This window comes from Mustela lutreola, chromosome 4 (assembly GCF_030435805.1).
Source record: "Mustela lutreola isolate mMusLut2 chromosome 4, mMusLut2.pri, whole genome shotgun sequence".
NCBI lineage: Eukaryota > Metazoa > Chordata > Mammalia > Carnivora > Mustelidae > Mustela > Mustela lutreola.
This window is the reverse complement of record NC_081293.1, coordinates 126,992,256-127,001,782: the sequence shown is the minus strand read 5'-3', so window position 1 is coordinate 127,001,782 and position 9,527 is coordinate 126,992,256. Positions and strand designations below refer to the sequence as shown.

General features: G+C 40.3%; 1 long non-coding RNA gene across 1 annotated transcript in view; it reads right to left on the bottom strand.

Annotated features, from left to right (window-relative positions):
• The window catches only part of LOC131829339 (uncharacterized), a 100,851-nt gene that overhangs the window by 61,529 nt on the left and 29,795 nt on the right, over positions 1–9,527 (bottom strand). The window lies entirely within an intron of this gene.

The window sequence follows — 9,527 nt, the reverse complement described above, 5'->3', positions numbered from 1 at the left end:
GGATGGAGCTAATGACTTCACTTGGCTTCACTTCACTAATGGACTGACTTCAGGTTGGATTTCAACCTGCAGAGCAAACATCAAACATCCTGCACAACTGGACAGCCTCAGCCCTCATGAGCATAATCCTTCTTTCAAAAGCAAGATAAAAACTGATAAATAAATAGAGGCTAGCAACCTGGAGAAAGCAAGAAGCAAACAGAAAAGCCCCTACTCAAAAGCCACTTCAGTTAGAAATCACACTAAAATCTCTTCATGCATTAATTGTTCAGGGACTACAGAAGAGCCATGATAATGATGAAAATGTATAATGAATTTAACCTCTAGGAACCCAAAAGATTCTGGGCCTCCTCCCAAAGTCAAGGTGGAATGACAGTCAAAGACCTGGTTTTATTCTCCATCCCCCAAACCAGTACCCACACCACCTGTCCATTGCACACTCACAATCCAAACACACCCTTGTAGGATCCTACTCCAATTCTCTATAATGAGTTAAAATTACAATGTAGAAAAGTCCTCTACTCTTCTAAAGATTTGTTCAGGGGAATTTAGGAAGAGAGAGTGTTAGTTCTTCTCCTAGGCACTGCCTTTCCTCAAGCTCAAGCCAAAGCCCTGAGCATTCTGGGCCAAGATTGCAACTGGGGAGGCTCCTGAATTCCCTTCCTCCCACGGACACACCATACTGATAGCTGCACACAGTGCAATTCCCTCCGAAACCCCGTGAACCCCCAGATAAGAGCAAGTAAGAAGACTACAATGAGGAGGACCAGGATCAAGGGGGAAAGGGAAAGGAATGGATGTTAGAGACAAGAGGAATGAGGATGAACAGGACCGTGCACCCCCTCCCTCAGCCTAACAAGACAGAAGCATCCAGTTCTACATACTTCCTGCTTCAAGGGGATCCTGCAAGGCTTTGGATAATATTTGTTGCATGAAACTATGGGCAAAACCTCTGCTGAACTTCACATACTGTATCTTTTTTAAGCCTCCTACTAATTCTCTAAAGTACGCATATTATCCCCGTTTCTCAGAAGAAAAAAAAAAAAAAAACTGAGCCTTGAAAACATTAAGTGCCTTGCCTGGTGAGAGGCAGAGCTGGAACTTGAACTGGAGACAGTGTGCCTCTAGGGCCACTCCCTTTCAACATCACAGTATAACGGAGGACACGCATGCTGTCCTCCAAAACGTTCCTTTGAATCCGTATCTCAGGCTGGATGGACTGAACCATCTTCTTTGAAATATTGCTTGAAAAGGAAGCTCATTAGCACTTTCAATATTCTTGATTGCCCATCCTTAACGCTCCACATTTGCCTAGTGTTGATTTTAGTGCACCCTATAAGATTGTAGTGACCTGCAATTCGCAGTTTCGGCATTAAGTTCAACTCTGTAGCAACTGCTACGTTCATCTTCCCACTCCAATCTGACGACAGACTGTCCTATGCATCAGAGAGAGCTGCCTTCTCCGGAGGCAGGCAAAACCCCTGGCCTGAGGACTCAGAGGAGTAGCCAAGGACAGTAGAGCTCTTTTCCAGGAGCTCAGAGACAAATGTTTGGTTTTTCTCTGGTTTCACCTTAGTGCTTTATGCATTGAGTGAATGTATTCACTCTTGAGATTCAGTGAGTCACCTAGGAAATTTCATAACACTTTCCACTTAGTATTTTAATACCAGGTGAGAAACTTTACTGAAAAAAAAAAAAAAAAAAGATTCAGTGCCATTACCTAGTTCACAGTTTCTCAGTTTGTAAATTAAGAAGAGCTGCTAAAATGGAACTCACAATACACCAAAAACTATCACAAGAGGATCACCTAGAATTAAACTTTCCTCTGTAATTTTTAGACACTCAATAGGTTTTTTTTTTTTTTTTTTAAGATTTTGTTTTTTTATTTGACAGAGAGAGAGAGAGAGAGATCACAAGTAGGCAGAGAGGCAGGCGTGCGGGTGGGGGGGGCGGTAAGCAGGCTCCCTCCTGAGCATGGAACCTGATGCGGGACTTGATCCCAGAACTCTGAGATCCTGACCTGAGCTGAAGGCAGAGGCTCAACCCACTGAGCCACCCAGGCACCCCTCAACAGGGTTTTAAGAAACGTAACCAGCATATTAATTCCATTTTTACTAATCCTTTCTTGTAAAGAAAGAAGAAAAAGAAACAGCTAGAGAAAGAAAAACAGAACTTAGGGAAAGAGGAAATTAAATTAAAATTAAAAATAAAAAGAGAAAAAGAACAACAGAGTTCCTGCTCAAATTTTATTAAGACAGAATAGTAGAATCTGTTGAAATGGAAGAGCTCTGTTACCAAGCATAGAATTCTTCCATCTCAACAGCCAGCCAACCAGCCAAACAGGATCACTCTTCTCATAAGAGTGTTGACTGTCACGAACATGGAAATCTCTTCCTGTTTTAGACACCCTGGGCAATTAGAAAATTCCCTTATACATAACCAAAATTTTTCTAGTTGTACTACCACCCGCTGTTCTTAGCACTATCATGTGAAGTAGTGGCTCTCCAACTACCTGAAGCAAAGGTCAGATTTTTTGTTTTTGTTTTTTGCCCGTTCATCACAGATCACATGCTTAAATATTGTGGCAACATCAAATTGCTATAAAAGTTTCTTTTTTCTTATAGGTGCCTGGGTGGCTCAGTGGGTTAAGCCTCTGCCTTCGGCTCGGGTCATGATCTCAGGATCCTAGGATTGAGCCCCACATCGGGCTCTCTGGTCTGCGGGGAGCCTGCTTCTTCCTCTCTCTCTGTCTGCCTCTCTGCCTACTTGTGATCTCTCTCTCTCTGTCAAATAAGTAAATAAAATCCTTAAAAAAATTTTTTTAAGTTTCTTTTTTTAAAGATTTATTTATTTATTTTGAGAGAGAGGGAGAGAGCATGGGAAACAGGGGCAGAGGGAGAAGGAGAGAGAATCTCAAGCAGACTCCATGCTGAGCATGGAGCCTGAGGTAGGGCACATCTAGAGACCCTGGGATCATAACTTGAGCCAAAACCAAGAACTGGATGCTTAACTGACTTCACAACCCAGACAACCCAAAAGTTGCTGAAGTTTTAAGCTCAATTTCTGAATTTTATCAGACTGGTAACAAGCAGGTCACAAACTAGCGCCATCTGCAGACCACACTTGGAGTAGCACTCAAAAAGGACTAACATGGTGTGGCTTGTGTTCCTCCAGAAGCCAATGCTGAGGCAAGAATTCTACTGCACACATTTACTTTGGAAACAAAATCATTTAGCTCTGTGAATAGAGTAAGAAAGTAGTGCAGAGAAAAGTGTGGGTTTTCAAGCCAGTTTCCACTGTGGACCCAATTCCACTGGAAACTCTGGAAGACAGTATTAAAAATACCTCAGATTTATCCCTATCAAGGGGAGAAGATGATGGGGATTTTATGCACAAAATCCCTGTTTGTTATTGGATAAAAGAAGCTTGTAGAGCATTATCTTTCGGCTCTTCTGACTTCTACTATACTCTTGCCCCATATGTCACTGTGGCTAGAAGAAACGCCTGCAGGCAAAGTGTCACAGGTATTCACACAAGCAGCTTTCAGTCTGTAGAGGTGAACGCCACCAGGGGGAGGGTACGACATGAACAGTGCAGTTCACAACTGTGCACAGGGCATGTAAACAAAGAATTCAAGGGGGGAAAATGGCTCTCCAACATATGAAAAGATATTCTCCGATATTTATAAACAGATGCATGAAAACTGAAACAACACCGAGCTGCTATTTCTCACCTAGCAAAATGTAGTCAAAAAAAATCTAAGAGTTTGAGCATATTCTGTGTGGGTGAGGCTGCGAAGACCTGTATTCACATACACTGCTCCTGAATGTGTGTACTGGGACCGGCCCTATGGACAGCAATACAGCAAAATCTTTCGAGATTAAAAATGCAACTGGTGACTCAGTTAAGCATCTGCCTTTGGCCAAGGTCATGATCCTGGGGTCCTGAGATCGAGCCGAGTCAGGTTCCCTGCTCAGCTAGGAGTCTGCTTCTCCCTCTGCCTCTGCCCTTCCCCATCTCATGCTCTCTCTCACTATCTCTCTCTCAAATAAATACAATCTTTAAATAAATAAATAGATAAATAAAAATAAAAACCTATCGTTAAGTTTGAACCCAAGGGCCCCACTCCCAATAATTTATCCTATGGATATGCCTGCAAGAATTCCAGGTGAAAAATAAGTATTGCTGCTCATTTTGTCTTTTTTTTTTTTTTTTTTTCATGAATAACACCATTGTAAAAACAGAACATGGACAAGAATTCAAGCATTGATTTAAAAAAAAAAAAAAAGATTTCATTTATTTATTTGACCTAGAAAGAGAGAGAGATCACAAGTAGGCAGAGACGCAGGCAGAGAGAGAGGGGGAAGGCGGTTCCCCACTGAGCAGAGAGCCCGATGCAAGGCTCGATCCCAGGACCCTGAGACCATGACCTGAGCTAACGGCAGAAGCCTGACCCACTGAGCCACCCAGGCGCCCCTCAAACATTGATTTTTGGAACAGGTTAAGTGATCTGTGATGCCTTCACAAAATAGAATTCTATACAACCATTTAAAATAAATGAGGCACCCTCATTTCATACATATATATGTATATATATATATATAGAGAGAGAAAGATCTCCAAAATATATTACATAAAAAAAAAATCAAGGTGCAAAATAACATGCATCATTTGTTTGTATTTGCTTGTAATTGCCTAAAGAAACACTGTGGGAGGATTCAAAAGAAAAAAATTTAAAAATCACACTTAATCCAGATGGGGGATCAGAGTAGAAACAGAAGTAGAAGCACTGATATCTATTACATCACTTTGATTTTTTGATTATATGACTAGTCTACCTAATTTTTAAAATAAATTTAACTTTAAAAGGAATTGGTTGCATGTTTTTGCTAAGTCGGCTCTTGTTAAGGCTAAACCTCATCTGCTCATCCGGTCTTTCCTCTTAGGTAATAACTTTCAAGTCTTTCATCACACTGCTCCCTCATCTTTTGGTCTCCTACAAACATTTCAGTGTTTCCTGAACCAAAAACAGAACTCTAGATGAGGGGTAGCTAGGCTGGAGCACAATATGATTGTCACTTCCTTATTCTGGATCATTAATGTAAGTCTCTATTAATGTAGGTAAGCTTATGTTAGGTTGCCATGTGGGGTTTTTTTGATAGTCAATAACATGCCTAAATTCTTTTTTTTCTTTTTTATTTATTTTTTTTCAGTGTTCCAAAATTCATTGTTTATGCACCACACCCAGCGCTCCATGCAATCTGTGCCCTCCTTAATACCCACCACCAGGCTCACCCAACCTCCACTCCCTTCCAACAAAACCCTCAGTTTGTTTCCCAGAGTCCACAGTCTCTCATGGCTTGTTTCCCCCTCCGATTTCACCCAGCTCACTTCTCTTCTGTTCTTTTCACAGAAAATGTTAAGTCCAGTCTCTCCATAAACTGTCCCAGTAGCCCACCTCAGCCCCCTCCACCACCAATACCAACCACCCAACACTGATCACCACAAATATTTTTAAACCTAAGTGTGAAGCAAAAACAAATAAACACTCTGTACTATCTTTGCTATAATTGTGTAAATCTAAAGCTGTTCTAAAATAAAAGGCTTATTTTTTAAAAACAGACAACCCACCATATCCTTAATAAAGTTTACTTAGTAGAAAATAATCTATTCTTCTTGCCTGGAAGATTGTTTTAAATATTAATTGCATTTTCCAACATTCATCTGTCCACATACTTCCTAAATATAGCTTCCATGTCTTTATTTTAGTTTTTGATAACAAATATAGAAACATTTTATCCATAACCTCCAACTTCAACTGCAATATTTCATAGGCTAGATGAAGCCTAGAGATTATATAATCTAATAAACTCAATTCACAGGTATGGAAACTGAAGCCCAATGGGGTGAAGTAATTTCTGCAAAGTCACACAGCTACACTGTAACAAAGCAGAATTAGACCAGAGATGACCTGATTCCCAGGCTCAAAGTTTTTCTGGTCCTTTTGGAAGGAGATGACTCCATTGAAAACAAAATGGCTGGAGATCAAAATCGAAATGGTCAAAAGAACAGACTGATCAGAAACAGGTATATCCAGTTACTGATTTTGTACTTTTCAGTCAAGTGATAAGGACTTTACCTTTAGAAAAGTGACAAATAAGACTAAAAAAACAGCATTATACAATCTAATGGTGTTTTTAGACTGCCTATGATTATTAGAGTGCTAAATAATGATAAATGATATTTTAATTCCTTTCACATCCTCTAATTTTTTTTAAAAACTATATTAGAGCCTTAGTAGACATTTGAGGACTATCCAGCAACAAATGTACATTATTAATCTCTGCTGGACTCTTTTCCCCAGGTAAAGAAGACTTTGTCAAACTGCTTTAATAGAAAAGAAATGTATAGTAAAAGTGGTGTGTTTTTTTTTTGAACTGGCTAAATATATCGAGTAGACATCAGTGGCAGCCAGAGATGACCCACCCCATGGCCTTTAAAGAACCTCCTGATTGACAGCCTCCAACTGCCACATCCTGGGACACAGTGCCTCATCCACTTAATCCATGATCCGTGTTGAACCTGGGCTCTCCTGGCCCGTGACCCTGTGAGACCAGGACTGGATCCAAGCAATAGCTGCTTTGGCCAAGATTTCTCTAATGCGCAAGTTTTATTATTTGGGTATTTCCCATTGCCTCACCCCACCACGAGTCTTTCATACCTGCCCCAGGATGTGAAACTCTTCACTTTCCCCTTTTACAGGTATGAGCCCTGCATTGCCATAGGAAGGCTTCCGCCTGCCTTGTCCTTCAGGCACTTCCTCCAATGTATCTCTTGTTCTACCTTGCTGTCTGCCTCTTGGAGGACCTCACTGACAAGGCATCAGTAGATGAAAAGTCAAAAAATCAATTAGTTTTATTATAATGCATCTTAAAAATCATAACATGTATTGTCTTTCATTGAAATAAACTCTTTAACAATGAGTTTCACTAACTTGTTTATTAAGAGAAGACAGGCATAAATAAGCCAAGACACGCGAAACAATAGTATGTTGGGAAAGTGCTTCAGGAGGTGACATCGACTGTCCCAACCTCCAACCCCTTCCCCATAAAACAGAAGATAACATGTGTTCCTAAAGATTTAAAGACATAAAATACCCTGCAAAACACACAAAGGAAAAATATGTATTTCTATTTCACCGAAAATTATTAGACTAATAGTCTCAGAGAGGAGCTAAATGTGCTGAAGCGGGTAGCGAAGGGAAGAACCTTGGGCAACGAGATATGGAAATGGCCAAATCTGAGTGAAAGGTAGGAGTTTAGCCCCTCCTCTGCTCAGAAACCGAGGTGGCTGGAGGAATGAGGGTTGAGGAAGGAAGCATCCCAAGTGATGAATCAGGTTTTACTGAATCTTAGTAAGGCACAAAGGTTTTTGTAACAATCTTCTGACAATGTAGTGAAGTGTTCTAAGAAACATCTCTGAGGACCATCAAAGCAAAGAGACTACATTGGACCAAATCTTAAAATCATTATCAAGTAGCCAGAGGAGCCAGAATAAAGACGCCAACCACCACAGGCATAGGAACAGATCCCTCCCCATCTTCTAGCCACAAGCAATGATCAGATTCTGCTTTGATTTAAAAAAAAAAAAAAAAAAAAAAGTGAGGAAGCATAAGCCACAAAGAGTTACTTAAATTAAATCTTCTATTGGCTAGTTGAGTGGTAGCACTGTGAAGAGTTATTCCAACCTAAAGAATTAAAGAATTGTAACATTCCTTATACTCAGGAGTTGTGCACCAAAAGATATGGAAAGATAGGAAATGAGAATTGACTGATTTAAGAAAGAAAGAATTTGGAAAGAAAGAAAGAATTGGGAAAAGAGAGCAAAAAATGAGAAATGAAAACTAAATCAAAAAGAACACATGAGGGGCACCTGGGTGGCTCAAAGGGTTAAGTCTCTGCCTTTGGCTCAGGGCATGATCTCAGGATCCTGGGATCGATCGAGCTCCACATCAGGCTCTCTGCTCAACGGGGAGCCTGCTTTCCCCTCTCTCTCTGCCTGCTTGTGATCTCTCTCTCTGTCAAATAAATACATAACATCTTTTTTTTTTTAAAGATTTTATTTTATTTATTTGACAGAGAAAGATCACAAGTAGGCAGAGAGAGAGAGGGAAGCAGACTCCCCGCTGAGCGGAGAGTCCGATGCGGGACTCAATCCCAGGACCCTGAGATCATGACCTGAGCCGAAGGCAGTGGTTTAACCCACTGAGCCACCCAGGTGCCCCTAAATACATAACATCTTAAAAAAAAAAAAAAAAAAGGAACACACAAAAACATGACATAAATGATAGAAAAGGAGAAGTGAAGGAACTCAAACAAAGAAAAGTTGTTGGTGTTGTTTTTGTTGTTGTTGCTGTTATTAAGATTTAGGAGAAAGTACTAGAAATAGCCAGCAAACAAAGGATATCTAGTATAAATGCAATTGGAGAACCGTAAGATAACATCTAGGAAATAGAGCAAATAAAATACTTATGACTGTAATTCAAGAAAAGTTTCCTGAAAAAAAGAAAAAGAAAAAGAAAACTTTTTCTGAATTTAAAAAGTCTTGGATCTATGTATCAAGAAGAAATGCTGTATTGATCTATAAACAACATATTTTATTGGACACATCTTAATAAAATTATTAAACTTCAAAGATAAAGAAAAAATTCTTTAGGTAGTCAGGAACAATGAAAATCAGATTGTCATCCTTGTTTTTTTTTTTAAAGATTTTATTTATTGGGACACCTGGGTGGCTCAGTTTGTTAAGCAGCTGCCTTCGGCTCAGGTCATGATCCCAGTGTCCTGGGATCGAGTTCCACATCGGGGTCCTTGCTCAGCAGGGAGCTTGCTTCTCCCTCTGCCTCTGCCTGCCTGTGCTCGCTTTCTCGCTCTCCCTCTCTCTGACAAACAAATAAATAAAATCTTAAAAAAATAATTAAAAAAAAGATTTTATTTATTTATTTGACAGAGACAGAGTACAAGCAAGGGGAGCGGGAGAGGGAGAAGCAGGCTCCCCCTGCGCAGGGATCCTGATGTGGGGCTGGGATCATGAGCTGATCAGAAGGCAGACATTTAACAAACTAAGCCACCCCAGTGCCCCTGTCATCCATTTCCCAAGCAGCAATATTTTAAGGTAGAAAACACTGGAGCAACATATTTAAGATACTCAGTGAAAGAAAATGTGAACTAAGGATTTGTATCTAGTCAAATTGCTCTTTAAATGGAAACACTTCGGGCACCTGGGTGGCTCAGTGGGCTAAAGCCTCTGCCTTTGGCTCAGGTCATGATCCAAGGGTCCTGGGATCGAGCCACACATTGGGCTCTCTGCTCAGCAGGGAGCCTGCTTCCTCTTCTCTCTCTGCCTATCTCTCTGCCTACTTGTGATCTCTCTCTGTCAAATAAATAAATAAAGTCTTTTTAAAAATAAATACATAAATAAATGGAAACACCTAGTGGTGCCTGAGTAGCTTAGTTGGTTAAGCTATT